We start from the raw sequence: 18,761 nt of genomic DNA on the forward strand, positions 1-18,761 counted from the left end.
CATTTACAATAGCTGCCAAAAGAATAAAATAACTATGAATAAATTTAACCAAGGAGGTAAAAGATCTCTACAATGAGAAGTACAAATCACTGCTGAAAGAAATTGAGGAGGACACAAAAAGATGGCAAGACATTCTATGTTCATGGATTGGAAGAATTAACATTGTAAAAATGAACATATGACCCAAAGCTCTGAACAGATTCAATGCAATCCCCATCAAAATATCAATGAAATTCTTAACAGAAGTAGAAAAAAACAATCCTAACATTCACATGGAACAGCAAAAAACTCTGAACCACTGAAGAAATCCTGAGCAAAAAATAAATAAATAAAAAATAAAGCTGCAAGGCATTATAATACCTGACTTCAAATTATACTGGAAAGCTATAATAAACAAAACAGCATAGTACTGGCATAAAAACAGACACAGGGACCAATGGGAGAGAATAGAGAACCCAGAAGTCAATCCATGTGCTTACAGCCAACTGATCTTTGACAAAGGCACCAAGAAAATACATTGGGGGAAAAGACAGTCTCTTCAATAAAAAGTTAGTGAGAAAACTGGATATCCATGTGTAGAAGATGAAAACTAGACCTGTACCTCTTACTATATACCAAAATCAATAAAATGAATTGAAAACTTAAATATAAGACCTGAAACTATAAAACTCCTGGAAGAAAACATCGGAGAAACACTTTGGAATGTAGGACTAAGCAAAGACTTTATGAACAGGACCTCAAAAGCACAGGCAACAAAATAAACAATAAGCAAATGCAATTGTACTAAGCTGAAAAGCTTCTACACAGCAAAAGCAACCATGAATAGAGTGAAAAAACAACCTACAGAATGGGAGAACATATCTGCAAACTATACATCTGACCAGGAATTAAGATGCAGAAAATACAAGGAACTCAACTTGACAGTAAATAAAATAAAATAAAATAATCCAATTAAAAAATGGGCATAGGAGGTAAATAGACAATTCTCAAAAGAAGACACACAGATGGCTAACAGGTATGTGGAAAAATGCTCAACATTATTAATCATCAAGAAAATGCAAATCAAAACCACATGAGATATCATTTCATCCCAGTTCGACTGGCCGTTATCAAAAAGAGAATAACAAATGATGGCAAGGACGCAGAGAAAGAGGAACCTTCCTTTACTGTTGGTGTGACTATAAATTAGTGTAGTCATTATTGAAAACAGTATGGAAGTTTCTCTAACAACTACAGATAGAATTCCCATATCATCAGCAATCCCATTGTTGGGTGTATACCCAAAGATATGGAAATCATCGTGTCAAAGGGATACCTGTACTCCCATGCCAATTGCAGCCCTATTTCCAATAGCCAAAATATGGAACCAACCTGAATGTCCATTGACAGATGACTGGCTAAGGAAAATGTGGTATATGAGTACAATGGAATACTACTCAGCCATAAAAAAGAATGAAATTCTGCCATTCACAGAAATATGAATGAGCTTGGAGAAAATTATGATAAGTGAAATAAGCCAGGCAAGAAAGAGAAATACTACATGTCCTCACTCATAAGTGGGAACTAAAAAATAAATAAATAATAAGAAAGAAGAATCATAATAACATGTTGGCATTTCAGAAGGAGAGAACAGAACTGTGGTTACTTGAGGTGAGAGAGGGAAGGGCGAGGAAGATTAGCAACAATTTGGTTAATGGATACAAAGAAGGATTACGTTTTGTAATGATGAATATGCTAATTATCCTGATTTGATCATCACACATTGTACAAAGGTGTTGAAATACAACTCTGCACCCTCAAATATGTATAATCAATTATGTTTCAGTAAAAAGAAATGAATAAAATAGTAAAGTAATTACTAAAAAAATTTGGTCATCATATTCTCTTCAGGTGGTAGTGTACTTTTAAATCTTTCAAGTCTAGACTATTCTTTCAGAAGACATAGTAAGAACAGGTTTAAGAGAGTAAATTCTTTCAGATATCTAGGCCTGAGAAAAGTATTTCCCTTCCAGTTATCTCCTCCTCACACGATTCCACCACAGCCCCTTCTTCAGTTCTCATTTAGACCGCCTGTACTCTAACCCCAGAATCTTAGGATATGTGTGAGTATGAAACATTATGTTGAGAGGATGTAGGGAGGTGTCCAAAGGCTCTGGACAGACATTAGATGAACTTCATTCTTCCAGCCCTAGGATTTTGAATATTGAAGGATATTCTTATACCCTTACATGAAAAACTTCCCTACATTTCACATCACAAGATTTTACTTCCTACAGATTTTAACTTCCCTACAAATCACAAGATTTTACAGTAATAAAATAGTTGATTTTTGTATTTTATTTTCAAAATTCTACATTTATATATTTGTCACTTTTCTATAGATATCTACTTAACTTTCACAAAATAACAACTTTTAAAAAATAAAATTTGAAAATATTATAGCTTATTCTTTTTTAAACTAAAGAGACATATCAAACCACAGGGAGCCATTTTCGTTTTAGTGTATGAATACTTATCACAGTAAAACTTTGATAAAAAGTATTCTACATCCCTTACTGGGCTAATTTGTTGGAGGACCGAATCATGTCATGGATGACATTAGATAATGATTAAGGAATGTGGACATTAGCTCCAACTCTGTTAAAAACTCAGAATAGAGAGGTGATTCCCTTATATTTTAACAATTTAGTTGTCCTTTATACATTAAGAGTTTAGGATGCAATAATTTACAAAAATCTCTCTAACTAAAATTTTGCAAATTACAAGAGCTAAGCCAGAGATGATTATTTTCTAGAGGAAATAGTGTAAAGCTCAGTTATCTTTTTTTTTTAATGAAATTTACTGGAATGTAATATACACAGGATAATTTGCACACATTTTAAATATACAAGTTGGTGAGTTTGGGCAAATGTATAAACCCATGTATAGTCAGTGCCCAATCAAGATATAAAACATTTCCAGCACTCCACCTCCCATCCTGCTTCAACCACTTATCTGATATATATCTATAATTACCTAAATATGAAAAGTTAAAAATAATTAAGTTGTGATTATGTCCAATAACAACAACAAAAAGTAATACTGAAGTTCTCTACTCTGTCTGAATGAGAATTCCAACATCTCCCAGAAATGCTTGACCTCTAGCATCTCTGTTTTGTTCTCAACTCTGTAGAGAACCACTTTCTGTTAACTTTTTAATAATCTCACCCTGTGTGTTAATAGCTCTTTCCACAGCCAACAATTGAGACCACTTCCTGTGGAGTTCTCTGGCTCCAACACTCTGCTTCCCTTCTTTGCCAGGAAGAAAGCCTGGGCTATTGTGATATTCCCTTGAGTCTCCTCTCAGGGACCAGAGTGTTCCACATCCTGTAATCCAATGCCTGAAAAGAATTGGCTCATATGTTTTTTTTTTTTTTTTTTTTTTTCAGATTTATAGTTGTTTACTATTACAGGACTAGTTTAGTACCAGTTATAAATCACAGGTTGTAGAAGAAAATTTCACGTTAGTTCTTAAACCTTTTTCTAGCACCAGTTAATACCATGGACTTGGGCATATCTCTTGAGTCTCGGTTCCCTCGTTTGTGAAATGATGGTCTATAAAATTCATTACTGTTATCTAAAGGGAGCTAATTTTCCTGCTAAATATTATCTTTCCAATGTTTGTCAGTGTAATCAACATTTGATAGATGCATAAACTGTGTTTGGAATTTAATTATGCAGTTCTAAAGTTGAGGGTAAGCTAGAGTATAAGTGAGTCATAATAATTTTCAAATTTGTCACAACTTCTCTAATGCCTGGATTTATTCTCTTAATAGCAAATGTTTCACAAAGTTATATTGTGATTATGAAAACTTAAGACATCAGTACATATTATAATGTTATAATTTAACAAAAGGAACTATGAAGTTCTACATTATAATGACACATCTGACAGAAACTGCATTTGATATGAATCATCCCACTACCACAAAAGAAGTTATAGAAACAAAAATTGCCTCTCTTGTTCTTCTGTGAGAAATTAATACAGATATGAAGGAAAATTATTAGTTTGCTCTGACAGTCTAAATACATATTTCTTCAGAAAAAAATAGAGCTTAACCAGTGTTTTTCTTAAACCTTATTTGTTTTGAATATAATTATTCAAATAAAATTATTTGGAATCATTAAATTCCTACTTCAAAGTTGTAAGAACAATAGAAAAGCATAAGGGACAGACAAATCTAAATTACAGATTATCAGATTGTGAACCCTTAGAGTTTGAATTAACTGTGGTGAAAATGCTTCCTTCTTAGTGATAATGAATAGTTTATCTTTATTTTGCAGGTCCAGTGGGTGTACTGTCCTAAGCATCATGGTAGATGCAAGAAGTATAGTAATTAGTATCTGTCCTCAGGTAGTTATAATTTCATTAATGACAACAACAAAAAATAATCTACTTACTTAAAAATTTGCATATTAGACAGCAGATGTTTTAGGAAAATAGTATGTTTAATGTCAAGTATGTGGTAGAGGCAACAAGTGCTGTATCTTCAATATTCATATTTAGAACTTTTAATTTGACCTTAAATTTTCTCAAACTACTTAAATTTATAACCTTCATTCCTCTTTAATTCAGTCATTTAGCAGTAGATTCAAACTGGCAGCATATCAACATTTGGAACGCTTTAACCCCACAAAGTTTGAATTTGCAACCTCTTTATTCTGTTTCTTTCACTACCATAATTACTCTCTATACCTACCCTGTCTATCTCTTCCTGGTTACATGCACTTCTCAATTGCACCTAGATTTCATAGTCAGTAAATTAGTCTACTCAAAGGCAAACTTTTAGTTACTTACCAGGAACTAGAAACAGATTATTTTACTCTTTATGAGTTGGCTATTATAAAAAAACAGATTTAAAAACTGTGGCTAATCTACAAAAGTAGGCCCTCAAAACCTGGGACTGCCCAGAAAAGAGTCACTATGTTAAACATCAAGTTAAAAGCCAATGACACATAGCATTGAAGACTAAATGCAAATGTCTTTATCATGACTGTGTTATAGCATGTTTAATATCTAAGACCTGTAGACTTCAACTATTTTAGAGGACAGCCATAAGACAAAGGGGGAAACAATCTCACTTTTAAGTTGTATTAGCTGTGGAGCCTTAGACTACAAAAAGGAGATTGATTGTTTCATGATCACTTCACCAGTTCAATGAACTATTTCACTTATTCAGTTATTCAACAAAACTTCTTTGACTTATCGCTATATACATCACGCAGATTATAAAAAACTACAAATCTATTTTTAAAGCCCTAAAATAAATCAGTGTTGTTTGTTGAATAGTTGAAAAATCACAGAAAGATTTAAGAGGGACTATTCCTCCAAAATCAGAATAGCCAAGGTTAAGCCCCATCCCTACCTTGGTTAGCTTAATAAATGTTTGTTCCTCAACTTCTTCATCTCTACATGCAGATGATAACCTTAACGTATCTCATAATACTGTACAGACAGAATAAGACATATATACTAAGTGATTAGAATAGCCCTTGTTCTGTATAAAGTGCTTAGTGTATTTTGGCTATTATTGTTGTTGCAGTTATTATTTTTTCTAACAAAATACTACATTAATAATAATTTACCAGATTCAGAGAGGCACAGATCAATTTCTTCCTATGTTTCAGATGACTTTTATGGAGAATATAGCCCTGGAGCTGAGACTTGAAGAGTGTATAGGAAGTTTTCAGATAGACAAACAGAAAACAAGAACAGGCCAGGAGAGCAGTCAGGAGCCTGCTACAACATTTACAGGGGAAAGATGATGTGTGCCTAAAATAAAGAGGGAAGGAAAAATTAGAAGGATATTTATGATGGAGAATATCAATATGATGTAGGGTTGATAAGATATTACAGTAATGGGAAGATACTTCAAGGACCCTGCTTTTTTGGCTTACATAATATGGAGAATATTTTTCTTCATTGATATTTGGTACACCGGTAAGGTCAAAGATGAGAAATTTGAGGGGGGTGGTGCCTAATATAGTCTGCATCATATTGAATTTATGTGTATGCGGGCTGTCTTACTTGAGGTATTGAATTGAATGCCTACTGAGCTCATTCAGGCAGCATAAATGAAGGACATTAGTCTGACTGTTACACCCTGGATAACACATGCTCTTCTAAAGGGCTCCTTTAAAGGGCATATGTGTAACTTGGCCCCAAATGGCAGATGTTATGCTTGAATGTGGGGACAGTGTTCAAGATCTTCCCATGTTTTTTAAAGATAATTTATAATCTGGGTTTGAAGGTAGAATCCCCAGATTCTAAATTTTGGTGTGACTATATTTTTGATTGTGTGCTCCCAAAATGCCAGTCAAATGAGTAATGAGAGGATATGTGGTAGTTAATATTGTGAGAGTTGAAAATGTTGCCCAAGAAAATTACATTGAGAAAGGAAATAAGTGGTTTGAGTAGGTACTTGTGGAAACACCAAAGGGATTGCTGTTTAAGGAATGCTGACAAAAAGAACAGGAATAGAATCAGAAGGAATTTGTGTAATCGAAAATAATAAAGTAATTTTAAGAAAGGTGCAGTGGTTAACAGAGGCAAAAGGTACAAAAGGTGAGTATGATTGGAATAAAAACTTATAGTTGAAACTCCTAGAGAAAAAGTTTCGGAAAAGTAATGGGAATATTTTAGCAACTGGAGAGTAAATGGAAGGTGGAGAAGTGGACATGGTGGGTATAGTTCGTTTTTTTCTAGAGGATTGACTATGAAAGAAAGGAGGGAAATAGTGTTGTGGGTAGTTGGAAATGCAGCGTTAAAGACATGAGAAACTTGAGTATGTTTTTATAGTCAGTAAAAAGAGAGGGATAATAATACTGTAAAGTGAGGGGAAAAACTTATGAACTAGGGTTGTAGAGGAGGCTCTACTTTCTAGCAACCAAAAAACTCATTTTTCCTTGATCTTTTGTATGACCAGCAAATTTTAGCTCATTGGGTGACTTAGACCATTTCTACTCTTAGTTATTGCTCTAGAACTACTCAATTTCATTCAAGAAAGTTGAAAACATTGTATACCTCTACATCTGCACCTACATCTACATCTACATATGTATTGTTTTTCTTCAATTGATTCATCCACTGATTTTTATCCACATTCTCCTCCTTTCATAAAAGATTAAGGTATTCTGAAGACATATCCTGAATTTTCTATTTTGCCCCACTTAACTGACTGAAATTTTTTTTGTTTTGTTTTGTTTTTTGATTCATATTTTCCTCCTTGACTACTTTACCTACCACTTCTTTACTTATGCCCTGAGCTTTATGTCTTTCCATGTTTTCCTGGGTCACATTAGTCATTTCTTTTTTCTAACATTGTCTATCTCTCTCTCTTTCAACTGACCCATGATCTTTGTCAAAAGAACATTCTGGAAGTTCTACCCTAAAATACATTTTTTTGTCTGTGTCCTATAATGTCTTCACCTTACCAATCTATTATTTTCCTTTGCATCTCCAACATACTCATAATACTTTGTTCCTGTGGCCTAAATGGCCCCTAATAATGATTCAACTGCAATTACTTGATCAGGTGAGCAAACAGTTGTCAAATCAAATGGTATTTTAAAAATAATTTTCCAGTTGAATTTCCACATCCTGAAACATTATAGTTAGGAAGGTCAACTACACACATTCCTTGGACTTCTCCCCTCTCTGTATTTCCACAGCTAGTATTACATTGTTCTTGTCCATATTCTACACTGTTTTTGTACATATTCAATATAACCAGGCATACCTTATTAGTTATTTTTCTTCCTCTTGCTTTATAACCTGTGCTCATAGAATGAGTATTCCATCAGATTTTCTAACTTTATTCCCTCTTCCTTGTACATACTCTATATGGTTGCATCTTCATTAATAAAATTTATTTGGCTGATTACCAAACTCTTTCTCTATCCCCCTGATATCCGGTCTTGCTTACTTAAAACTACCTAGTGGACTTTTGTACCTGTAGTGCTGTTAACTATCGTTATTCCTGAAATATTTTTTTATTACTGATTTACTCTGTCTTACAGCATTTGCACAAACTTTGTACCTTAGAGAAACCAGCATTTTTGACTGTCTACCCTGTTCTTTCATAGAATATAAGAATCTTAGAATAGCAAGAAATATGGGCTTCATATAAACCAATCTTTATAAGAAATAGATTAATATTTGTACAGCAATTTATAAAGGAATTTGTTTCTTTACAACATTGGTGATGAATTAAGGTACAGACCATGTTAAATATCTGCCTCAGATTGTATAGCTAGAGTGTAATAAAACCTGAATTTTAAAGCAGGTCCTTTTTGACTCTAGAGTTGTCACTTCTAAATATTATACTATAGTATTTTACTAAAAACTAAATGAATGTATTTTATTTAAAAAAAAAATTATTGAAATATAACTTAGCTGTAAAAGCCAAAGTAAGTGTGTAGCTTAATTGATTTTCTCACACTGAACATACCTTGTTCGTGTCCACTTCTAGTCTCCTTTACTTTGTTTTGATAGTTTTGACATTTTATATAAATATATAAACAGGATCATATTGTGTGTGTTATTCGATTTTTGTGGCTTACAACAAAATCCCTGGAACTGGGTAATTTATAAGAAAACAAAATTTATTGCTTACAGTTTTGGAGGTTGGGAAGTCCAATGTCCAGATAACACATCTGGTGGTGGCAACAGCGACCCAGGGGTCTCACATGGCAGAAAAATGGCAGAGCAGAAAGAGGGACAGACTCTTCACGCTCCTTTTTTAAAGCCTTCAGAACTACACCCCTGACCACCATTATTAATCCATTCACTATGGCATGGTCCTACAATCTACTCGGCTCTTTGAGGTCCAACCCTTCAATTACCATAATAATATTTCCCACCCTCATAACACTGTTGGGGTCAAATTTTTGGAGAACACTTGATCAAAGGCACTGTGTGTTTGAGAATTCACTGATTTTTAGAAGATTCTCAAAGAGATCCACTAATATCTTGAGACTATTGAAATACACATAGAAAGAGAATTGAACAATCAAATGCTGTCAGTATTTATCCATCACTGTCTTAGTTTAGAAGTGGCAATCTGATTCGAGAAGAGAGATCAAGTTACCCTGACATAAGTATGCCTATAATGAAAGGAGCTGTTCATTCAGTTACCCTTTTTTGGCAGCTGTATTTTGTAATAAATTAGTTTCTTTTGTTACAAGTCTCTGATCTCTATATTGCCTTGAAGTCTGCAGTTTAGTTTTTGAAAGGAGGCATTGCACAGGGCATATAACAATCAGGCCAAATTTGGCCAAATTAATCTCTTTCAGTAAACCAGTATCTCAAAACCAATATCTGGTTTATGATTCAGTCTTTTGTAAGTCTGATTACTATTAGTACTTCTCAATTATGATCAACTTCAAATAAAATGATAATACTAAATGCCTGGGTCTAGTTATTCATAGTTGTTATACTTCACATATGATATTTCAAAAACAAAGCAAAACAGGTATAGGTCATTAGAAGATAGCTATGATTATGGATATTTTATAGATGAGGAAAGAGAGGTTAAGCAACCTGCTCTAAACCATAAACTAATCAGAGGTCAACAGGGGAGACACACACAGGTTCACAGTGTGGTTTGAGTTATCAACTGTCAAATTACAACTGAAGTTCAGAGTCCATATGTGGTGAAAATACCAAGGAAAATTCACCTGTGAGTTGCACTAAGAGCAGCCAGTTGGACTTTCCCAGTCTGTTATTCATGTGTCCATTCATCTATCTATCCTTCTGTCCACCCAGAAAAACATTTCTTGAGGACTTTCTCTGCCTGACTGAAAGCTTGGAGGTGACAGTACAGACATGACTAGGATCTGCCTGCAAGAAGTGGCAATGACAACAGACCCAAAATCTCCATTTCCTCACTGGGTTGAGAGATAGATCCCTTTGGGCAAGAATCATATCCTATTTGTATTTCTGTATATATTCCCTGGTAAAAATAGGCTGTAGCTAAATTTCTTTTGGATATGTGATCTGGCTGCTGTCTTCCTTTCTGACTTTATTTCTCACCACTCTACTGCTTAATTGCTGGTCGTCAGCTCCATTGTTTCCATTTTACTTCTGGAGCCTTGCCCTAGTACTTCAGCAATAGTTCTTCTCCTTGTCTATAATACACTTCCTTCAGAAAATTTTAGTTTGCTAGTTTTTATCCATCACTTCTTAGCTCCGATATGACATCCTCAGAGAGGCCTCAATGCATCTCCAGAATAACTACCATTGTTCACTGTCTGGAGCCTTACACTAGATTTTTGTTTGTGTTGTTTAATTTTGTTCTGAGGTTATGGTTGCTATCTACAGAAAGGCTGGTATGCTGGAAGCTTATTATAAACATGTTTTGATGCTTTAAAATTCCGGAAAAAAAAAATCTCTATCACTAGAAAAGTGCATGTCCTTTAGGTATTTTTTCCAAAAACAGGATGCGAAACATGTACATTTTTAATAATAATAATAAAGAATGTTTATATTATAAAATATTGAGATCTATTTCCTACTTCTTCCTTTGTAACACCCTGCCTCCAGGCTGCTCTTATATTTTTAAGAAATTATTGTTCCTAGATTAATTCAACTAATAAAAATCTTAAAGATAGCTAAGAAACTTATAGGTAGAGACTTAAGCATTAGGAGTATCTGACTCATTGACTAAAAGACTTCAGAGATGCTGTGATAGCAATACAGATTCTATATTTTCAAAAAATATATGTTAAAAATTCACTGATATTTTCTCAATCGAGAAAATCTTCCTGTCTATAACTCATTTGTCTTTTTCTTAATTACATTTTTATATCCCAAACTTCCCAAAATGATTAGTACACATTATGACTAATTACTTTCCAACTTCATTTTAATTAATGATGCTATATTTGGAGATATTGAGCAGTGACACACATAACTCAAATAGCTTTGATATTTATATTTTTGTTATTCTCTTTTTAACTTAAAATGACTATTTTATTCCCTTCAAATTTATCAGAATCAAGACTCCCTTGGGCTCCAACTTAGTATGCTAAGCTTTATTTTAGAGCAAAATTTTGTAGTTGAGAACATTAGGAGTTTATAATGGCTAAGTCAGCAGACCTTTAACTATAGTCATAATAAAGGGCATCTCAAGCGTAGAGATCATGCTCTCAGAAAAACCTCCACAGTAATATCTTCCATCTAAAGAGGAACAAGAGCCCCTGATTGGCACTTTGTTACTTGAATGGTCCCCCACTGATGAGGCAGAAAGGACATTAAGGATGGTTTTAACAAAATCTAAAATCTCGCTGATGCCAAACTTAAAGCAGTAAAAGCCATAATGCCATTTCTAAAATATGCTCTGGAATCATGAAAGCTTTGCTTTTCCAGACACCCAGGACTTCTTCTTCTTTGTACTTATTCCTTGTAAAAGGCCCTCTTCATCATTATGTCCTGCCTTCCACGGCTCATGACAAACTAGGTAATCATCTTCATTTATATGCAGCACATTCTTTCTGCCATTGCTGCCACAATATAAATGTGTTTTATTAAAAATTAAAAATATTGGTTTTACTTTCCATCAGAATGAAAAGTGAAGTCTCAGTCTTATTTCCAGCCCTGTTTTCTCACTCCCATCCTTCTTGCATTGTACCTCAGAACACCGCTATTAATAGATAGGCCACATTCCCAGGGGCTTTAAATTATGTCAGCCTTTCCTGAACCCTCAGTCATGAGACAATAACAGAAGGCAAAGGGCTTTTCAAAGGATAGGTGTGGAGATGCCATGCTCCACTGGGAATAAACCTTTTTCTTGATCTTGTGTCAGAATGATGCTGAGAAAAATATACATGGTGTCTTATCATCTCACAGCACATGGCTCTTAGAAGTCGAAAAGGCTATATATATTGAGAAAAATTAAAGGCCCAGAGAATTACTCTACAGTACCCAACTCTCTTTAAGAAATAAAAATCACAAGGCACATTCTGTATGGCATTCCTGTAGACGTCTGTCTGCTACATCACATGCTTCTTTCCTTTTGTAAAGCTAACTTTCAGGCTCCTGTTAGTATTTTTGGAAAGTAGGGAAGCATGTATTTCCTTAGTTGCCAAAATTGGTTCCACAGAGCAGCATGCTTTGTAATTTGAAGGTTAAATTCCTTTCAAAGAGACTTGTTGGAGCTGCTCTTCTCACTCCTATTAGCTAGTAGAACTGTCTGACCTTTATAAGTGCAAGTCAATATTCACACTGTCAGAGGAGTATCTGTGGGAGTAATCTTTTCAGTCCTGTAGAGAAACAGTTTGCCACAGGCTGATCAAGACTAGAGAAGGGGAGCTGGTGAACAGTGACATGAAGCACTTTCAAGTGAATTCAAACAATGTCTTTGACACAGCTTGGAATTTTATGCTATTTTAGTTATAATAGTGCCTACTCTTCTCTCTAAACGGCACAGGTGTCATTTTGAAATAATAAAGAAATAGAAAGTGAAATGGAGTCTGTTAAGTTGCCTCATACCTTTTTATCCACCCAGGGGGCTTTTACCCCCAAAGTATGTGTCTCTGAAGACCTTCAGAAATGAACATTATTATTTTTAATGGGCACCAGTAGTCTTCTTCTCCCTCCATGAAATATCTAACTCTGAGGTGAATTTTTAATAAAATTGCGAGAGAGGAATTCTAATTTTGTGCCTTTTGTGCCCCAGGTTGCCATAAGAATTTAACATCCAAATAATTCCTTCAAATGTCACTTTTTAACCTGTTATCACAAAAGAAAAATAAAAAATGGGGCAGTATAATGTTGGTTTAAATTTTGATTGGCTTTCTCTTAATTAATACATCATTATAATTGCATTTGTGATTAATTAAGCTATTTTATGACTTGTTTTAATTAAAAATCTATCAGTAGGCTTATTTTTTGAAGACTGAGTGAACTACTCAGTTACTACTCCCATCAATAGATAGAATATATTTTACACTACAGTATTACATAATATTGTTGGTAGTGGTATCAGTACAGTAAGTCTGAAATTATTCTGATTGTACTCATATATAATAGAATTGAGAAAATGATTTAATATATTGATATTTTTGGAAATTAGGCTTTAACTGTGGAAAAGGGAAATATGGTAGAAAATGGGAGGAGAAAGAAAATCATCTCATCTTTGAATTACAGACAGAATAAACTTATATATACATATATTTATGTGTATAAACATATATACACATATATACATAGCACATACATATTTACATATGCATATATGCATAATTGTAAATTTATATGAATGCAATTTTATAATTATATAAGAAAATACTCAAACACTGATGGGAATGAATTGACAAGAGGAAAGAGTTTAAGGAAAGTGTCACTGGCCAAATTTAAGACACACTAAGAATCAAAATAAACAATGATAGATACAGATTATAGAAATAACAGCATTAGTCACAATAGCCAATTTATGGAAATAACTTAAGTGTTCATTGATGGATGAATGGATTAAGAAATTATGGTATGTGCATGTATATGTATGTGTATATAAGTATATGGAATATTATTCAGCCTTAAAAAAGAAGGAAATTCTGCCATTTGCAATAACATATATGAATTTGGAGGACATATGCTAACTGAAATAAGCCAGAAAAGAAAGATAAATATTTCCTAAAATTACTTCTATCTGAATTCTAAAATAGTCTAACTTAGAGAGTACAATGGTGGTGGCAAGACTCTGAAGAGGTGGGGGAAATGGGTGTATGTTGGTCAAAAATAAGGAGATGTTGGTCAAAGGGTACAAATTTTCATTTATAAGATGAGTTCTAGGGACCAAAGAAATACATCTTAAAGTGTTCTTACCAAACAAAAAAAGTAACTATATCAGGTGAAGGATTTGTTAATTAGCTTGATTGTAGAAATCATTACACAAAGTATACTTATATCAAAATACCATGTTGTACACCTCAATACGTACAATTTCTTATTTGTCAATGATACCTCAATATAGCTGAGAAAAACAGATTATAATATTTGTTTCATTCAATTCAAGCTGCTGTAACAAAATACCTTAGACTGGGTAATTTATAAACAATAGAAATTCATTGCTTATAGTCCTGGAAACTGAGAAGTCTAGAATCAAGGTGCCAGCAGATTGAATGTCTGGTGAGGCCTCTCCGCTTTAAAAACAGGGCCTCTTGCTGTTTCCTCACAGGATGGAAGGGGCAAACAGCCTTCATTCCTCGAGACTTTTTGCAAGGGCACTAATTCCATTTACATGGGCAGAGCCCTCATGACCTAATAACCTCCTAAAGGCCTCACCTCTGATTATTGTCACATTGAATATTAGGTTCCAATACATGAAGTTTGGGTAACACCAACATTTACACCATAGCCATATTGACTTTAAAATCAATCCATGATGTGTATTTTGCAGATACTTCCTTCCATTCTCTAGATTGTTTCTTTACTATGTTGACAGTGTCCCTTGTTGTACAGAAGTTTTTCAGTTTGATGTACTCCCATTTTTGTATTTTTGCTTTAGTTGCCTGTGCCTCTGTAGACTCGCTGAAAAAAAAAAAAAAAAAAAAACTGCTGCCCACTCCCACTCCCATTTTGTGTGGCATTTCCCCTATGTTTTCTTCCAGTAGTTTCATAGTTTTGCAATTTAGGTCTTTGATTCATTTTGAGTCGATTTTTGTTTATGGTGAGAGATAAGGGCTAATAATATCCAGAATATATAAGTAACCCAAACAACTCAATAGCAAAAAAAAAAAACAAAAACAAAAAACAAATAACCTAATTAAATAATAGGCAAAGGACCCGAACAACATTTCTCAAAAGAAGACATACAGATAGCCAACATGCACATGAAAAAGTGGTCAAAATCACTAATCTTCAGCGATATGCAAATTAAAACCACAATGAGATATCATCTCACCTCAGTTGGAATGGCTATGATCAAAAAGACGGAAAATAACAAATGAAGGCAAGGATGTATAGAAAAGGAAACGCTCCTACATTGTTGTTGGGAATGTAAATTGGTACAGCCACTGTGGAAAACAGCATGGAGGTTCCTTGGAGAACTAAAAACAGATCTGCCTTAGCTATCCCACTACTGGGTATATGCCCAAAGGAAATGAAACCAATATATCAAAATGAAACCTGCACTACCACGTTCATCGCAACACTATTCACAATAACCAAGACATGGAATCAACCTAAATGCCCGTCAACAGATGAATGAATAAGAGAACTGTGATATGTATACACAATGTAATACTATTCAGCTATAAAAATAAATGATATTCTGTCATTTGCAGTGACATGGATGGAACTGGAAACCATCATGTTATTGAAATAAATCAGGCACAGAAAGACAAATACTGCATGATCTCACTCAAATGTGGAATCTAAAAAAAAAAAGTGGTTCTCATAGAAGTAGTAGAATAGTGGTTACCAGAGACTGGGAGGGGAGAAGGAAGGAAGGGAGAAGTGGTGGACACACAATTCAAAACTATGCTATCCATCTTAAGTGAATCATTGAGCACTATATGCATGTATTGAAGCAACACACTGTCTCCACAAATATGTAAAGTAAATGTTAAAGTAAAAAATAAACACAAAACAGAAAAATAAATAATTCTATGATTGCATACTAGTAATTATTTTAAAAAGTAAAATTGGAGGATTTGGAGACAGACATCTTTTTTTACAAAAATATGTAACACCAAATAAACTATTAAATATACAAGAAATGATACAGAGCAAATCACCATTTTACAACCACCTTGGCAGTAACAGATTCAGGAAAAAGTCCTCAGTAGATGATTAAAGCAACAATTAAAATATCTTTGAAAACATAATATTCATGCAGGCTCAACGCAACATTTCACTAATTACTTATTAATTACAAAGGGGAAAATTTACTATTTTGGATATGTGAAGAACATATTAACAAACTGACTAAATTTAGTATCACCTGTAATGTTACAAATCGACATCAGGTACTGTGCAATATGATTAACTAATCACCCCCTTAATATTTCCACTTAAAATTTTTAACCTGAATCTAGTCATGAAAAACAATGACAATCCAAGTTAAGAGAAATTCTGTAAAACAACCTACAATGGATTCTTTCAAAATGTCAACATTTTGTAATACTAATATTTTAAAAAGCAAAAAGTCTGTGGGAAGTTATAATGTAAAGGAAACTAAGGAATATATAACAAGTAATGAAATGTGCAAACTTTATTTGCATTTTAGAGCTAAAAAATGTTTATAACAGATGTTATTGGGATAATTGACGGTAGAATTTAATATAGACTGAATATTAGATAATGGCATTGTATTAATTGTAAACATCCTTTGCATGACAATTTTATTTTGACTATGTAAAAGAATGCCCCTGTTCTTAGATGATTAATGTTTCATGCTGAATTAATTAGAGAGTAAAGTGTCACAATATTTGCAACTAATCTTAAAATGGTTTATTAAGAGACTAGAGAAGAGAGAGAGAGAGAAATGTGGGAAAATATTAACAGCTGTTACGTGTAGGTAACGGGTATACTCTGTTCCTCAAAAATCAAAAAAGTTCTTCTAAAAAGTCTTTTGATATAAACTTTTCGAAAAAGTTTAAAAGTACAGTGATTTTTTTTCAACTCTGTTATATATCCCCTATGAAAGAATAAAAATGACTTTATTAATTTTGGCATATACTTCATTATATCTTTGGATTACTTGTAATAAGATATCTAACAATACATTATTAACAATATTGTATTATCAAACAGTACAGGAATAACAAAACATAAATGACTATGTTCTATCAGATCATTCAAATAATCATAGTTTAGAAGTGCAAGGGTTTTGAAAGTCAGAGAAAATCAGAATCATAAATTCTCACTTCTTATATGTTATATGTTAGCCTTTTGATCATCCTTTCTCCTTCCTGTATTTTAACCTCTGTCTTTCCATTTCTTTCCAATGAGCATTTAATATGCTTTAGTTTCCCTTAATTAAAAAATAAAAATAAGCCCCTTGTCTTGAACGAAAGCCTGCATTCAGATATTACTGCCGTCCTCCTTCACAGCCTAAGCTTCTATTCGCTTTCCTCCTGAGACCCCCTCTGCACAGTGCACTTACCACTCGACTGAAACGATTCTCAGGAAAACCAAGGATCCCATTGTGGATCCATGGGTACTTTCTAGTCCTTTTCCTTTTCTTGCTCATTCTCTAAAGATCGTTTAAGAAAGTTTAACTACTTCCTTCTACGAGAGGAAATTAAAAGAAACAACCATCAAACAAAAAACAAAACAACTTCCCTTAGCTTCCACATTCCTCTCAGTACTTTCTTTCTTCTTACCTTAAGTCTTTCCTTGTCAGTATCGTTTGCAGTTTCTATAGGTTTCTGGTTCCTTTGATATTTGTTTGTCAGATGTCTGTCCTAGTAGTCTTTTTTTCTTATAATGTCTATGGGATTTTTGCATCTGATTTGTTTTGAATAATCATCTATATGCTGATGTCTGCAAAATCTTTTTTTGCAGGGGGAGGGCAGGCAGATTTTATTCCAAGTGCAGGAGAGCTCTGGCCCCACTCCTTCCCAGGATGACATTGGGGTGGGAAGATGAGAGGCCAGCTTGGCTGAGCCCAGATGAGGTGAGCAGCTCACAGCAGAAAGGGGATGATGGGCATGCATAGGGCGGGTAGTCACGGAACTCCTTCAGATAGCTGTGGTGCTTGCCCTTAGCCCACCAGGGAGAAGAGGGCCACTGGGAGACACTGTGTCATGATGGCAAAGGCGATCCAGGACCCCACCTCATAAGTGTAGTTGGGGCAAGACACCAGCAAGAAGACCCACGTGAAGGGGTTCTTGGTGGGATATGGGATCTTCCTGGTCTTGGACCCTGCAGGCCACCGGTCCCAAAGGGCCATGTTGATGGAGAAGCTGCCGAGCTGGCAGATCACTAAGATGGTGAGGGCCAGTTTGACCTGCCGTAGGTGGGGGCGTGTAGAGAGGGTGGTTGATGTAGTAGGTCATCCACGCGTGTAGAGAGGGTGGTTGATGTAGTAGGCCATCCACGCGGTGAAGCCCCAGTAGTAGGTACAGTTCTTGAAGATGCTGCACAAAGGCATGGTGCCATGGGGGAGGCGGTGCACGAAGAGCGTCTCCAGCAGGCGCTTGACGTAGTGGAACGAGCAGCAGGCGCAGGCAAGGTGCACCACCGTTTGCCGGCTGGACGTCAAGTCGTATTGGTGGTGTAGATGAAGGGCACCGGGAAGTAGAAAGGCAGGTTGCTTTAAAGGGGCCCACGTCCTCCGTCAGGAAGACCGTCACCCAGCTGAGCTGGGCCCCCAAGTCCCGGAAGTAGAGTGTGGCCGTGGTGCTCACAGGCGGCTTCTGCAGAACATCCTCACCCTTCAGACACTTGCCCTTGGGGTCCAGGCGAAGGGACTGGTGGGCAGGGTACCACTGCGGATGGGTCTTGGTGAAGAGCTTCTCGATCTCAGTAATGGTGGCGTGGGGCTCCACCTTGTCCGGGAAACACAGCTTCTCCCTCTTCTTTGCGTCCAGAATCTTCACCTCATAGTGCTTCGTGGCTCCGTCACACTGCGTTTACTGCTCCTGCTGCTGCTGCTGCCTAACTGCGCGCGACACTCCACGGGTCACCTCACACTCTCGCGACCGTCGCGCTAGACCAACCGCGGCTCTGTGCAAAATCTTGTCAGAATAAATACCTGTCCTAAATATTCCAGTTG

At 35.2% G+C, this 18,761-nt stretch overlaps 1 pseudogene; it reads right to left on the reverse strand.

Moving 5' to 3' along the window:
- Positions 1-17,566: 17,566 nt before the first annotated feature.
- The window catches only part of LOC134372721 (very-long-chain enoyl-CoA reductase-like), a 70,242-nt pseudogene continuing 69,047 nt past the window's right edge, over positions 17,567-18,761 (reverse strand).

Source organism: Cynocephalus volans, chromosome 3 (assembly GCF_027409185.1).
Source record: "Cynocephalus volans isolate mCynVol1 chromosome 3, mCynVol1.pri, whole genome shotgun sequence".
Classification (NCBI taxonomy): domain Eukaryota; kingdom Metazoa; phylum Chordata; class Mammalia; order Dermoptera; family Cynocephalidae; genus Cynocephalus; species Cynocephalus volans.